We start from the raw sequence: 16,997 nt of genomic DNA on the forward strand, positions 1-16,997 counted from the left end.
TCCACGTCTAGGCTTATTCTATCATACCATGCCACCTTGATTTGGTGAAATTGGAATATACCCTTGCTCTTAGTTGAGTAATAGAAGGGAAGCTTCAAACGAAGTTCATTTTGTTATTTTCTAAAAGTACATTAAAAGTCTAGTGACCCCAATAAGACCTCCTTCTTGAGCTCCAAATACGTATATCCAGCTGCATACATAACATTGTCTGTCTCTTGTATGCCTCAAAACCTCTCAACTCAATGTATTCTAGAAATGAACTGGGGATCTCTCCCCAGCATAGCTGGCTCTCTTCCAGTATTCCCTCTCTCTAGCCATTTAATTACAAAATTAGAAACCGAGGGGGTATCTTTAATATTTCCTTGTTCTAAACCCACTATCTGTGATCAATCATGGGATCTAATACCTTTTTATTCCATCCACTTCTTTCTGTTACCACTTCTAAATATCTTTTGATTCCATCCTCTTCTTTCTGTTACCACCACCACTCAAATGTAAGTTTCATTTGTCATCTGAATGATTGCTAGAGTCTCTCCAGTATGTTAATACTACAACCTGAAAAAATATTTCCCAAATATAATGATTGTATGCCTTTGCTTAAACCCCTCTCACATTTCCTCTTTGTTCACAAACTAAAGACCACAGTCCCCAATAGATATTACCAGCCCCTGCCTGGTTTGGTCCCTCCTTCTCTCTCCTGGCTCACTGTTATCACTTTCCCCTTGAATCTTTCAGTTGCTTACCCTACCTGTCCCCCTTGCTCCCTTTCCTGTGCCTGGAATTCTCTTCTTTAATGTAAGCCTCGTCATCGTCAGATCTCAGATCCAGCATCACTTCCTCAGGACACCTTCCCTAACTCCCTGACAAAATCAAATCCCTTTTGATGTTCTTTTACATAGCACTATGTACCCCTCATTCAGAACACTTGTCACAGATGAGATTTTGTGTTGATTTTTGGGGTCATCTGCATTCCTCACTAGATTACAAGCTCTATCTTGTAATCAGTCCTCAGTGTCTATCTGTTAGATGAATGAATTAGTGGATGAATGCTGAAATTCTGCAGCTCTCTATATTTGATCAACTTATACTTAAGAAAAGGGATTTTAGATGATTTCCTCCGTAATCTTACTACAGTGCTTGATGCCAAACTATTATGCAATAATGTTGTGGAATCAATCAGTAAAAGGAAACAGATAATTCTGAGCACTGTCTCTCATAGGGATATCCACAGAACAACTTTGGTTGAAGTAACTTCTTCATTCTGCTCTCTTAAATACTGAAACAGTTGCTCCTCAGTGTATATTTGAATATGTGATTGTGAATTTGTGTGTGTGTGTGTGCTTGCGTTCATGTGATGTCAGCACCTTTAAACAGTAATTTCAAAGTAACCTTTCTATGTCTCGTTAACCAAGCCTCATGGTGGGCGCCAGGTGCTTGATGCAATCCCCTAAGGACACCCACATGACATTTGCAGAGGAAAAGCCACTGCAAATACATTTCTTTCATGGCATCAAGTGGATATTGTATGAAAGACTTAGCCAAATGTCAGATAGTCTGTGACTTTAGAGGCTTAGTGTAGTCAGAAATTTTGAAATGGTGTTGAAAAAAGTAAATTATTCAGATGTCATTAAATGGTTGGATGGTAATTTATTTATAAGAAGCTCAGAACTCTTAAAGCTTATTTTTATTTGTACAGAGACAAGCTAGGTTAGAGGCAACAGACTCCTCATACCAAGAGGTTGATAAACCAAATGCAATATGTCTCCTGTGTATCTAAGAGTATCCTTTTCCTCCCTCTCCACAGCACTGAGAACATCTGGGGCGTTGCTCATGAAGTACCCTTGTGGATATAATGCATTCAAAATACTTTCAGACTTGGTGGCTGCTCTTTCTCTTAGTAAAAATATTTGAAAATGTGGCAGTGGGTGTTGATGGATTTTTCTAATCACACTGCACATTTCTAGATATATTATTCCTTAGGTACTCTTTCTTGTTGACATCTTTTGCGTAAAGTAGCTGAATGTTCTTGAGGCCCATAAAGTTTCTAACCAGTGCCTGGCCATTCTTCTTTTAAATAAATGATGTGTGAAAGCAGATGATACCCCTGGCAACACTTGCAGAGATGGTATAAAACACCTAGCCCCAGTCATCCAGGTTGCAGAAGAGTTTTTCTTTATTTTGGAGGTAATTTAGCAGTTTAGAGTCAAGGAGAGTGATGCTGTGCAGCAGCAAATGAAAATGCAAGTGTAGTTGAGATTGATATACAAATGTGTTATTTCAGACTAGAGCCTTCTCTGATGTGCATGCTTGAAGGCAGCTGTTTCCTTCTAGAGAAAATGAAAAGTGCTAGTATTAAGGTAACTGCAGCATCAAAGGGAGATGTTTGTGGTGAGGAGTGAATCGAAGTTTCCATTATTGTGCCTTTGATGAAATGCACTAGCAATTTCTTTAGAGTTAGTAAGGCTATCTCCTTACGTTGTATGTATTACAAAAGACCTAATTGAATGATATTTTAAAGGGACAATATCCAATTGCTTTACTTTCCCAAATGCTACCCCAAAGCTACAGGAGACTTGCCAGTAGATCTCACTGGGTAAAGGCACTGCTGGAGAATTAAGGAAATACCTTCTGGATAAAACAAAATTGCATCTAGAAATCGAGAGAGGCGCCTCACGCTCTGCTAGTGATATGTGGGTGCTGGGTTGTGAGTTAACTGGGAAACATGTCTACCTGATACTGGCCAAGGCCTGGGTGTGGGGAAGATCATCTGAGCCCTCCAAAGCTGCCAAGGGGTGAGGGGCAAATGTACCTTCCATTTGACCCTGCTGGAGGGTCATACTTCTGTAATCCTGATGCACCCCAGTCTACTAAAGTCCTTTCTGATTTCTGATCAGCTTAATTTGGGCATTTGATTAGCTCCTTCTATTGTGACCATCTTATGAGCTTCCCCATTCCCCCTACGTCCCATGCCAGCTCCTTCTCTGTCCTATATATTCTCCTGCCATCTTGCATTTTAATTTAAAAGGACTCAATAAAGACAAGAGATTCATTCTTGGCTACTATCTTTGAAGATATTTTATAGGAATTTTTGAAGTTTAAAAAAGCAGTGGAAGTAATAGGTTATGGTTGACCAAACTGGAAATGACAAAAGAAAAGCTACTCCCCTCCCTCCATCTTAGAACCAAAGCTCTGTAACTTCTTTTGAAGGCTGTGTCTTTGTCAGTTATTTAAGCGGCAGGATTCTCTTGTTTCCATCAGGCTATTTCCTCACTGATGACTGAAACAGCTTACATTGTGATGTGTTTAGATTAGCTGGAGGGCTCAATAATCTTATTAAAACTGAGACTTTTGGGAAGATTTTAGATAGGTTTTGAAGACAATGCAATCCTAGAAATATAGCTGCTGTTCTCATTGCTGTACAGAGCTGAATGTTTAAACATTCCTCATTTTGACAAGAGACTGTAGCGTTTTTTAAAAAATGGGCACATGCTCATGTATCTACAGATGCATACATCCTGGCACAGGGGGCCTTCTGTAGGAGATGGAGAGCTGAAAATAGCTATTTTTTTTTTTTTCTGTGTGAGAGGTATGATTGCAAAGCTCTCTAATACCATTTATATTCTTGGCAAAATGAACCTTTAACAAATACAGCTGGCTTTGGAGATCAGAGATGAACTCAATGGGATTTCAAACTCCATTGTTTTCAGACACTTCTGGGCTACAGTGGTCTAGAATTGCCAGTCATTTTGATGTAAAAAGCACTTTCTGAAATACTGGCACACATAATGAAGGGTTGCTGTTATAGTATTAATAGTTGGGGAGCAGTCATGCAGCTAGGGATTTTTGTTGATCACCTCCTACCCGACAAGTTCAGTAGTAGCTGACAGATTGACAGACTGGCTAAGCAGCTGATGCAGTGTTAGGCGTGGCAGCTGGCAACACCGGACCTGGTACAGAGGAGGTGCTTGTCCCACGCAAGCTTTGCCAATTGGACTGTAACTGGGGCAGGTGCTGGAGTGTATCTGGATTGTGGAGGGCCTGAAAACTCAAAAGGAAATGTAAACTTGACTTCTGGAATGTCAGATCCAAAGAAACTGTGCCTTTCATTTATATTCTCATTTAAAACCCCCAGATTAAAAATGTAATTGTGTTGAGATCCTCCAGGATTAGTAGGTGATGATAACTTTCTCAGTAGCTATTGGCAGAAACAGGCTTCCTGTCTCCTCACCTGGTGGAGATAAAGCTGCCGGGGATTAACTAGGGATGACCATAGCTTTGAAGCTTTTCCTCTGAGGAATAGGAGTGGGACTAAAGGACACTTTTCACTTAAAGAAAAACATTGCATTTTTATTAGGTCCTTTTCCATTCTTATAAAAATCATTTCTATATAATTTAAGAGAAAGAAAAATCTCTCTATCTGCATACCTACAGCAAGTGGCCACTGCTTTTGCAGGTGTCTCATCAGTACAATAGAGGTGTGCTATCTCCATCACCATAGAAACACCAGAAGGTGAAGCAACCACCCAATGGGTGTGGCCCATAATCAGAGATACCCTGTGATACTTGAATGTTACCACGGATCTATTTGAGCTGAGTTCTGAATGACAAAACTGGTTTAATGTTAGCTATGAACTTGTATTCAGTGAGAGAAGGGCAGTAAGGATCTCCATTCATGTCAGTATTGCCTACAAAACATTCGTTCAAATGAACAACCTTTAGCAAAACTGTAGTTCTAATAGCCTATGTCTTCCCAAGCATGCTTTTGCTTTTCTTTTTTAATATTTTGAGATGGAGTCTCGCTCTGTTGCCCAGGCTGGAGTGCCGTGATGCGATCTCAGGTCACTGCAACCTCCACCTCCTGAGTAGCTGGGATTACAGGCACCCACCACCACACCCGGCTAATTTTTGTATTTTTATATAGAGACGAAGTTTTGCCATGTTAGCCAGGCTGGTCTTAAACTCTTGACCTCAGGTGATCTGCCCTCCTTGGCCTCCCAAAGTGTTGGAATTTACAGGCATGAACCACGCACCACGCCCAGCCCCAAGCATGCTTTTTCTATATGATGTCCTAGACTTTCTGGTCTCCTCTTCACCTTCTTGGTTACCATTTTAGTAACCTGATACATTTCTTAGAGGGAAAATCACATTTGCTGAAATACTTAGTGGAAGATACAGCATGTATATGCTTTAAGAAGGGTACTCAGGCAGGTAACAGTACCTTTCCCAAAGCAATTATGTTCCCCAGAAATTCAGCCGTGGCAGTGTTTTAGTGAAGATAGGTGGCTCCAGCCACAGGTGGTCCAGTAGGTGCAGTAATGTAGCCTCAGCTTTCCCTGTGTTCTTTCATCTGCTTCCTTTGTGGACTGACCTTGTCTTTATGTACGTGCTGATTTTTTGTGTTAATAACACTGCCCTAGTGCTGACCTCTTTGCTTGAATCCAGATCCTAGATTTATGGTTTTCCAGATGGACTCAGGAATTCTTCTGCTTGTCCCCTCCTTTGCAAGTCCCTATGACCTTAAGCTCTTGTCTGCCTGACCAGGCCAGGCCACTTATGCTCCCTCCATTCTCTGCCTATATCTTGACCACTCACCCTGGTTTGACAGCACCTGGCCTTTTAAACTCAGGGTCATTCTTTCAATTTTATAAATGGGATTGTAACATACATACCAAAAAGTGTACATCTCATGAGTGTGATGAATTTTCATTAACTGAACATACCCATGAAACCAGCAACCTGATCAAGAAACACCACTGGCATCTGAGAATTACTTGTGTGCTTTTTCAGCCACTACCTTCCACCCTCAGTGAAGCCACTATCCGTCAAGGTCATTTGTTATTTCATGCAGACAGCTAAACTAGGAAAGCAACAGATAGAAAATAAATTTCTCTGAAGAGATGTTAGAAGGTAGCAAGGGAGGTAAACAATAGAGAAGAAGAAATACTTTAAATGTTAATATTAGAGAACTAGACTAAACCAAATACAAGAATTTATTGACATTCAGTAATCCCAGTTAATCTGGAAAATTCAAAAGGACAATTCGAAAAAATGTTCTTTTAAAATTAACAGGTTTCACTTTTAAAAATGTATTCTTTCTGTACGATAATCATAATACCCAGTGTTGGGTGTTATATTTTGAAATGCTATTGATGGATGTGCAAATGAATTTTCCTTCCTGGAAAATATCTTGGCAATATATATCGGAAAACATACACATATTCATAACTTGACCCAATGGCTCAGTTGCTCACTTCTGAGACTATACCAATGGAATAATCCTCTGAAGCTCTAGGCATGACAATGCTTATCAAGGTCATTTATAATGGAAAAAACTAGAAAGAAACTCACTGCCTAACATTAAGGGATTTTAAATTATGGTATATACATTTACTGGGGTATTATGCAACCATTAAAATAGTGACCATAGTGACCATGTAGCAACATAGGTATATATTAATACCTATTAAATACATATAGACATATCTTGGAGATATTGTGGTTCAGTTCCAGGCTACCAAAATGAAGCAAATATCACAATAAAGCAAGTCACGTGAACTTTTTGATTTCCCAAAGCATATATAAGTTATTTTTATACTATACTGTAGTCTATTAAGTGTATAATCGCATTATGTCTAAAAAATGTACATACCTCAACTTAAAAATACCTTATTGCTAAAAAATGCTAATGAGAGTCTGAGTCTTAAGCAAGTTATAATCTTTTTGCTGCTGGAGGATCTTACCTTGATATAGGTGACTGCTAAGGGTGGTGGTTGCTGAAGACTGGGGTGGCTGTGGCGATTTCCTAAAATGAGGTAACAATGAAGTTTGCTGCATTGACGACTCTCCGTTTCAGGAAAGATTTTTCTGTAACATGCGGTGCTGTTTGACAGTTTTTTACCCATAGTATAACTTCCTTCAAAATTGGAGTCAATCCTCTCCAACCCTGCAACCCTGATAAACCCTGCCTTATCAACTACGTTTATGGAATATTCAAAATTCTTTCTTGTCATTTCAACAATGTTTACAGCATCTTTACTGAGAGTAGATTCCATCTCAAGAAACCACTTTCTTGGCTCATCTGTAAGTAGCAACTCCTTATCTGTTCAAGTTTTATCGTGAGATTGCAGCAATTTAGTCACTTCTTCAGGTTCCACTTATAATTCTACTACTCTTGCTATTTCTACTGTGTCTGCAGTTACTTCCCCCACTGAAGTCCTGAACCTCTCAAAGTCATCCTTGAGAGTTGGAATCAACTTCTTTCAAACTCCTGTTCATTTTGATATTTTGATCTCCTCCTATGAATTTCTTAAAGGCATCTAGAATGATGAATCCTTTCCAGGAGGTTTTCAATTTACTTTGCCCAGATCCATCAGAGAAATCACTGTCTATGGCAGCTATAGCCTTATGAAATGTATTTCTTTAAACAATAAGACTTGAAAGTTGAAAATTCTATTTGATCCATAGTCTGCACAGTGGATATTGTGTTAGCAGGCATGAAAATAATAATCTATTTGTAAATGTCCATCAGAGCTCTTGAATGATCAGGTGCATTGTTAATAAGCAGTAATATTTTGGAAGGAATCTTTTTTTCTTAGTAGTAGGTCTCAACAATGGGCTTAAAATATTCAGTAAACCGTACTGTAAACAGATGTGCTATCATGCAGGCTTCGCTGGTCCATTTATAGAGCACAGGCAGAGGAAATTTAGCATAATTTTTAAGGGCCCTAGGATTTTTCAAATCATAAGTGAGCATGGACTTCAACTTAAAGTCATCAGCAGCATTAGCTTGGCTGAGTCTTCCTGTCCTTTGAAGCTTTGAAGCCAGGCATTGACTTCTCCTCTCTGGCTGTGAAAGTCCTAGATGACACTGTCTTCCAATAGAAAGCTGCTCATTGAAAATCTTGTTTAGTGTATTTGCCATCATCCATGATCTTAGCTAGATCTTCTGGATAACTTGCTGCAACTTCTAAATCAGCACTTGCTGCTTCACCTTTCACTTGTATGTTGTGGAGATGGCTTATTTCCTTCAACCTCATGAACCAGCTTCTGCTACTTCAAACATTTCTTCTGTATCTTCTTCACCTCTCTCAGCCTTCATAGAATTGAAGAGAGGGCTTTGTTCCAGATTAGGCTTTGGCTTAATGGGATATTGTGGCTGGTTTGATCTTATATCTAGACCACTAAAACTTTCTTTATATCAGCAGTAAGGCTGTTTAGTTTTCTTATCATTTGTGTGTTCACTGGAGTATGACTTTAAATTTCCTTCAAAAACTTTTCCTTTGCATTCACAATGTGGCTTTTTGGCACAAGAGACTTCACTCTCAGCCTCCTGGCTTTCAACATGCCTTCCTTACTGAGCTTAATCATTCCTAGCTTTTGATTTAAAGTGAGAAACATGCAACTGTTTCATATGAACACTTAGAAGCCATTGTAGGGTTATAAATTAGCCTGATTTGAATGTTGTTGTGTCTTAGGGAATAGGGGTGCCTGAAGACAGGGAGAGAGATAGGAGAATTGTCAGTAGATGGAGCAGTCAGAACACACACATTTGTGGATTAAGTGAACCATTACTATAGGTGTAATTTGTGGTGCACCAAAACAATTACAATGATAACATCAAAGAACACTGATCACAGATCATCATAACAGATATAATAATAATGAAAAAGTTTAAAATATTGTGAGAATTCCAAAAATGTGATGTAGAAACACAAAGTAGGCACATACTCTTGGAAAAATGGTGCTGATAGACTTGCTTGATGTAGTTGCCACAAACTTTCAATTTGTAAAAAACCCAATATCTGTGAAGTACAATGAAATGAAGTATGCCTGTACGCATTACATATTACATATGTAAATATATACAACTGCATACATAATATATATTAAGACATACTTTTAAATACAAGTATGCAAAAAATAAAGTAAGATAAAGAAAGGAAGGTATGAAGGACGGAATGAAAGAAGGGAGGAATGAATGTAGGAAGGAAGGAAAAAGGAATGAAGGAGAAAAATTATTTTAAAGAATGGAAGGAAATATTCCCAAATACTAGCTAGGTCTGTTAAGATGATGGAACTATGTTTGTGGGGCTTTTCATTGCTTTCATAATTAAAAATTCTTTAAAGTAATATGCCATAAATAGTTTATGTTTATCCTAGTTATAAGGCAGTGCTCTTAAAACATGCTTTAGATGTGAATAGGGCTGATTTAGTAAAACTCTTTCAAATCATTATTTAATCCCTTTTCAAGAAGGAGTATGTTGTAGAAGAAAATTTCCCTGAACTAAAGTACACAGCCTGAGATTTCTCTTTTCTTCAGCGTGATTTTTACTGTCGTCCCTTTAGAACTCTGAAATTCTAGGAATATTTTTTTCTCCTAACAGAAAGTGTACTCTTGTTGGATGTAACCTTGATCTACATTATTTACTACTCAGCAACAAATATAGGGTTTATTATTTAGAAGGGACCCACCATAGATAGATGTTAAGGAAGTGATTTATTCTGGTAGTTTTTCAGATGAATTTTCCGGCTCCATCCCAAAATTGAATTAGTATTTGCTTATTTGCCTTGACAGCTGTAATGGAAACAAATGCTTCTGGAGCCGAGGGGTGTAGACAATTCTAATGCATTGAGCTTTGAGCCTAGGAACTCTTAACATGCCCCATGTTACTTTACTCAGAGTTGGATGTATAGCTGCTCCTTGGAAATAGAGGTACGTGTCCTGAAGTACCTCCTTCCCATGTGTGGCACTGACAAATGCTCTCATATATGTTATGTTGAATTTTCATAAGCAGCTGCCAGGTAGATATTATTTCCAAGTTGCAGATGAGCATATGACTCTTGAAGGGCATTCTAACTTGCTCAAGGTCACACAGCCAGTGAGGGGACTGGCCTGTTCTCTATCCTAGACCTGGCTGAGGTACAGCCACCACACCCCAGTCTTCCTGGTTGATAGGTGGGCTCTCCCTTGCCTTGAGACAGAACTGCATATGGGCCACTTTTACACTGAACCCCAGCTCCAGAGAGCACAATAGAGTAAGACAACAAAATCAGCCATGTGGAAACCAAACCTTCAAATGAGTCCAGTGGTTCTTATGGCATATTTCTCAGCTGATGGCAGTTTCTGGAGTGGGATTTTGAGGGTAGAAGCCATCAGACTGCTTGCTGATGATAAGACATTGGACTAATTAATTCTGCCTCAAGCAAAAAATAAACAACAACAAGGCAGTTGTGTTTTAAGGGGATTTTGTCCAGTTTTGCTCGCTTTTCCCATTAATTCAAATCTTTGAGTTAATGTATAGATTAAACCAAGGTGTTTGTCATGTAAATAGGTAATACTATGATCTGAAATTTTTAAAGGAAGCTTATGGAGACAACATCTTTAATATGGTAATGAAGAGAGAAGTTGAAATCATTTAACTTCATTTACAAATCATGAATATGTATTATGCTTTAAATGAAAAAAAGGACTAAAACAGATATAGTGTTTGTTCAATTTGCTAAAGAGAAGACAATTTGTCAAGATTTTTTCCCCAAAACTCAAGCAATATGCAAATGTAGGAAAATCAGACCCCTGTGTTAATTCCATGGCATGATGAATATTTTTATAATCCTAATTAGTACCAGTCATTTAGTCTAGCAATTTCCCCCAATCTAGCCAATTTGAAATTAAAATAGATGCCTTGATTACAAAACTCATTAGCAAAGAAGCACCCTTCTCACTAACCAGTTCATTTAAAATGCACAAACTGAATGAAGTGTGGAACACTTGTGTTGTCAATTGGCATAAGTGAAGTGAGTCTTAATTGGAAGCATTGTGAAGTATTTGTATTGCTGCATGTTTCATTGCAGTATAATATATCATTCATTAAATGTAACAAAAGCAACTTTTAAATGATTTAATTAAACGGAGTTTGTGCACTTGGTAATTTTTATAAAGTTGAATGTCACAATTGTTTGCATTTGAAGTACTGATGGGTATTAATGTCAGGAAGACGAAGTCTGACTCTGCATTTATCACTCAGATTATGCAAAGAATGGCAGGTTTAATGTGAGAGGAGAAAATTAATTATAGAACATTGACGTCTTACTTAAAAGTACCCACGTGCATATTGTCCTTGTGAATTTGGGAGTAGGAATTTCAGAACTACCTGATTTATGGCTGGGAATGGAGTGGAAGGGCCTGGCAGAGTACTAGGAGTGGAATGTAAGGAGAAAATAACACTGGAATTTTTCTTTTGTAATTTCGTTTTTAATCAAGGGAGGAAGTAGTAGGTGGAGAGAAATGCTATCCTGTGTATTTTCATCTACTCAAAAGAGCAATAGAGATGTGTAGCAATGCAGATTGATGTTCTGTCTAAGCAGAATGTGATGCGAGTGGGATGGGGGAGGAAATTGGCTTCAGACCAGGGAAATGCTGCGGATGGGGACTCCACAGAAGCCCCGAACTGAGGCCAGAGATCGAGGAGATGAAGGATGATTTCCCGTGGAAAAGGAGGCAGAATGGGCTGTAGTAGTGGCAGTTCTTTAGGCATAAAGTATAAGGCAAATATAGAAGCTGAGGTTCCCCTGATGTTTCTTCTCTGTGTAATGCAGATGTCAGCTGTTGCCTCATATTTATGTTATTTCAGCTCACTTCAACAAGGAGGCAAAACTCAGCCATGTCACTGATTTCTGTGAGAAATCCCATGTTAGCAGACACTATTGATGTCTTGCCTACACCCACTAGATATTTCCATTCTAGTATGCTCCTGCTGACTTCTGACTGCCAATATTTGCATTTCTTTGCCTGAGGGCTTTCTCTGAAGCCTCTGGAGGCTACTCCACTCCTCTGTGCAGGAAGCTATGGAAGTACCTGGGAATTAGGAGCAGCCCTTAGCCAAAGATAGCAAAATTTGGTGTATAGATACCTCAGCTCTCTCACTCTCATGTGTGGTAACTCTGAGACATGTGTCTAATACTTTTAATCTAGAATTTCCCAATGGAATGACACTCTAGTTGCCTACAAAGTTAGCTGACTTCATAGCACTACATATAGACTGCCTTCTCTTACTTGGGTAATTCTCTACGTTAATACCAATGGGTTTTAATTTTTCATCTCCAAAATAAACTACTTACACTCTAGTCCTTGTCTTGGGGCCTACTCCTGGGGAGACTCTAACCAGTTGTGCCAAATACTTTGTGATTTTGGTGGTGGTAGTGGAAGATTTGTGAGGTCAAGGATGGGAATCACAAAACCTAGGTTTCCACCCAGAAATTACCCTTTGACCTTTCTATGTTCCTAATCTCTCCTGAACCCCTCCCACTCCCCAGGCTGTCCACCTGGGACACCTGTGAATATGTTACTCTAGGGAAAAAGGGACTTGATAGATGTGATTAAATTAAAGATCCTGAGATGGAGAGATTATCCCAGATTATCTTGAGGGACCCAATATAGTCATAAGGGTTCTTTGAAGAGGGAGGCAGGAGGGTTAGTCACAGAAGGATGTTACATGGAAGCAGAGGTTGCTCCAAGCTCTTTGAAGATGAGGATTGGCTGGAAAAGGCAAGGAAATGGTTTTTCCCCTGGAGCCTCCAGAACGAATGCAGTCTGGCTTCCTTGATTTTAATCTCATAAGCCTCATTTCGGACTTCTCACTTCTAGAGCTATTCTAGAATAAATCTGTGTTTTCTTAACCACTAAGTTAGTGGAAATTTGTTACAGCAACAATAGGAAATTAATACACTTACCAGCCCTTCCCTTGGCTTCACTGGACCTCCTGTCTAAGAGCAAGCAAAATCAACTGCTTGTCTCCACCAGCTTCTTGAAAGCCCAGGCATCCACATACCCAGATACGGCATATCCAGAACATACTTTTGACTCCTGTTTCCATTGATCCCTGTGGTCCTGAAATAAGAAGAGTTTCTCCTTGGAGGTGGAAAAAAAATGTTCTCTATATTGTTTACATACTGTAGCAGTTTGTTTGGGGTGCTATAGCAAAGTACCACAGACTGAGTGGCTTAAACAATAGAAATGTATGGCCTCATGGTTCTGGAGGCTAGAGGTCTGAGATCAAGGTGTTGGCAGGGTTGATTTCTTCTGAAGCCTCTGTCTTTGGCTTGAGCATGGCCAGCTTCTCCCTGCATCTTCATGTGCTCTTTCCTCTATCTTTGTCTTTCTATGTCCTGATTTCCTCTTCTGGTTTTTTTTTTTTTTTTCTGGAGACAGAGCCTCACTCTGTTGCCCAGGCTTGAGTGCAGCGGTGCGATCTCGGCTCACTGCAACCTCCACCTCCTGGGTTCAAGCAATTCTTCTGCCTCAGCCTCCTGAGTGGCTGAGACTACAGACTAATTTTGTATTTTTAGTAGAGATGGGGTTTCACCATATTGGCCAGGCTGGTCTTGAACTCCTGACCTTGTGATCTGCCCACCTTAACTTATTTACCTCTTTAAAGACCCAGTCTCCAAATATAGTAACATTGTGAGGTACTGGGGGTTAGGACATCAACCTGTGGATTTACAGGGAGGCACGTCAGCTCATAAGACATATGCATGTCAAGGTTGCTGAGTAATGAAAGTCTTACTGCCCTTTGTGTCCCTGCTGCCCTGTGTGAGGGGACAGTAGAAGTCTTTTCCTGCTGTGTAGCATGAGATGTTCCTGAGACACATGGAATGGAACCAACTACCACGAAAATTGACAGTGGAGTGTTGGGGAGGGAGCAGGGGGTGGGGCTTATTCCTGACACGGAAACCAGATCCATGTGAGAGGCCCTGAGCGTGGTCAGGAAGTTTCCAAGCTGGTCTTTGGCCTTGACCCTGGACAAGTTTAGGAAATCATGGAGGACAGAAGAAAAAAGATGGTGCCCAGACCATGAAGGCCACTGGGAAGAACGTTGAGGGGTCAGAGTGTAAAAGGAGTCTCAGATGGAAGCTTGTATTTTAAAACCATGGCTATTTGCTTGTATAAACTAGATGTGTTTTTTTTCAGTTTTGGCATTTTGTTTTTGTTCTCTCTTTGCATTTGAAAATGTCACCAGATCTCAGATGGGCCAGAAGTTACAGAAAGTTTGGTTGACTCGAATGTGTTGCAGATCTTCCTAAAGTTTATCATTGGCTTCCCCTCAGCTTGGAGGATAAAGTGAAAGCCTTTAGCTCAGCACATGAAATCTTTTAACTTGCATCCTAACTTCCTACCTCCTGTTTTTAAGCACTCCATTCACTCATGCAACAGGGAATGTTTCTTCCTATTTCAAGCCAAAATGCCCTGGCACATGTGCTTTCTTCTTGGAGTCCTTTTCTTCCCCCTCTTCATCTAGCTAGTCCTGAGTCCTGCTCATCTTTCAAAACTCAAAGAAAACAGAACTTTCTGGAGAAAGCTCAGCCTAGACAGACTTTACCTATGAAACCCTAACTAATCTAGGTTTTTAAGAAAAGTCTAGAAAGAAGCGATTTTCTTAAAACCTTTTTTATTTAATGGTTTTACATATATTAGGTATGTTTGTTTGTTTGTTTTCCCTCAATGTTTAGGACATTCAAAGACATGGGTGAGAGTTAAAGAGAACCTGTATAAAGTTTTTTATTGTGGGGTTGAGAAGAAAGGGAAAAATTATCAAGTGATTTGAAAATAGAATCAGAATTTGTGACTGCCTAGAAGTCACAGGGGAGCGGGTGCCTGATAACACTGACCATGACAAGAATCAAAGGACATCATAGATCTGATGGTCTGATTGCCTACAAAAATATCTAAGGCCAATGGCTGTGCCTGCTCATGGCACACTTCTTTCCTGACAAAGGAGATGCTTGTTTCCCAAATGCACTTAGTGGAAGAGGGGAGAGTCTGGTCGGCCCTGTTGCCAAGGTTCACTGTAGAGGGGATAATGACCTTCCTTTGTGGTTGCTCTTCCCTGTAGTTGCTTTTCTGATATTTTTTCCCCATACCTCCCTTGGCTGCTCTGAGTGCTGGAGGCAGGATCTACCAGTAGCTGTCTGAGTAAGTTACTGAAACAGGCTTTTTAAAATGGAGACTTTTTAATTTGAAGTGTTTGGTAGAGATACCAGGGTTGTAATCTAGAAGCTTTATAATAGGCAGCTAGGGAATGAATGAGGGGAAAAAAAGATATGTTAACTTTTATTTCTTCAAATATGATCATGTCAATATTGGACATGAATGTTTTCATAACTGAAATGCTGAAAGGTGGCTGGGAAATCCAATCTCCCTTGAGTCTATCTCAGGCATAGATGGTCTCTTGAACTTTCTAGCCCAGCGATTTCAGTCCCTGAAGGGATCTTTAAGATTTCATTTGTAGATCATTACTCTTGATATAATCTACCTACTCTTAGGTTTACACAATGTCTTTCCCTTTTTTTGATGCTGAAAATGCCAGTTTAATAATCAGGTTAAAAGCTCATTTAATCTCCATTACAGGTATCACGACTTAATCATTAAAGATACTGAAAAATATGCCCCAACATTTGTCTTTTTTCCTCCAAAGTAGCTTACTACTCAATAGCGGAGTCTAACAAATTCTAACAAATATCCGTTTGTAAATCTCAAATTTTCTCATAGTGAATACTGGTAAAAAGGAAAATGAAGAAAAGAAGCAGAAACAGCAAAAACCATCTGTTCCCTTCTGGCACATGTCATTGAGAGTATCAGTACCCTACTCTCTATACTCAGATACCAAGTGAAGTGCATGATATTCAACAAATACTTATTAAGCACTTACCATGTACCAAGACCTAGAGATGCAATAATGGATTTTGTTACCATCTTTGCTATCATAAAGAGAGAACTGCTGATCAAATAAGTAACTGATGGCAATTGCAATAAATGCTGTAAAATAGAAGCACAGATGGTTAGAGTGTATATTAGGGAGGAGGTCTGACCTATCTTCAAAAATGTTTGTTATGATTTCTGTATTGAAGAGTTAAGGTGTTCACTGAGAGTGAAATCTTTTTAGATCCTCATAAGCATTATTTAACATAAAACTAGGGTCGCTCTATGAGTTGCCTTCAGATTTTTTAAACAACTTTATGAGGTATAATTGACATTCAGTAACTACACACATTAAAATATATAAACTTGATACAATTTTGATATGAATACACCCATGCAGTCATCACTACAGCCAAGAATATGAGCAAATCCATCACCTTCAAAAGTTTCCTTGTGCTCCTTTTGTAATTCTTTTCTTCCACCCTTTTTCATCCCCTCACTGTGTTCACAATTGGTGATACTCTTTATATCACTAGAGATTAGTTTGCATTCTCTAGAATTTCTTATAAATGGAATCTTAAAGTATGAACCCTTTTTTGCATGGCCTGTTTCTCTTATAATTATTTTGTGATTCATCTATGTTGTATGTTTCAACAGTTTCCTCTTTCATTGTTTCCCTGATAATATTTTATTATGTGGACATAGCACAATTAGTTTATCCATCCACATGTTAACAGGCATTTGGATTGAACCTAGGAAAATAAAGTTGCAATGAGAATTCTTGTATGAGTGTGTTTATGAACATTTCTCTTGGGCAAATAGTAGTGGAATGGCTGGATCATATGATAGAGGTAGTTTCAAATTTTTAAGAAAATATCAAACTATTTCCCAGAGTGTTTGTTCTATTTTTCATTTCCACTAACAATTCATGAGATTTACAGTTGCTTTATATTCTTAGTAACAGTTGGAATAGCCAGTCTTTTTAATTTTAGCTTTTCTTTTTCTTTTTTTCTTTCTTTCTTTCTTTTTTTTTTTTTAATGAGATGGAGTCTCGCTCTGTCATCCAGGCTGGAGTACAGTGGCATGATCTTGGCTTACTGCAACCTTTGCCTCCTGGGTTCAAGCGATTCTCCTGCCTCGGCCTCCTGAGTTGCTGAGATTACAGGCGCGTGCCACCACACCCGGCTAATTTTTGTATTTTTAATAGAGACGGAGTTTCACCATGTTGGTCAGGCTGGTCTCGAACTCCTGACTTCGTGATCTGCATGCCTCGGCCTTCCAAAGTACTAGGGTTACAGGCATG

At 39.2% G+C, this 16,997-nt stretch overlaps 1 protein-coding gene across 1 annotated transcript in view; it reads left to right on the forward strand.

The window, feature by feature from the left end:
- The window catches only part of SORCS3 (sortilin related VPS10 domain containing receptor 3), a 621,794-nt gene that overhangs the window by 329,112 nt on the left and 275,685 nt on the right, over positions 1-16,997 (forward strand). The gene's annotated exons all lie outside the window — the stretch shown is intronic.

Source organism: Theropithecus gelada, chromosome 9 (assembly GCF_003255815.1).
Source record: "Theropithecus gelada isolate Dixy chromosome 9, Tgel_1.0, whole genome shotgun sequence".
Taxonomy (NCBI): Eukaryota; Metazoa; Chordata; class Mammalia; order Primates; family Cercopithecidae; genus Theropithecus; species Theropithecus gelada.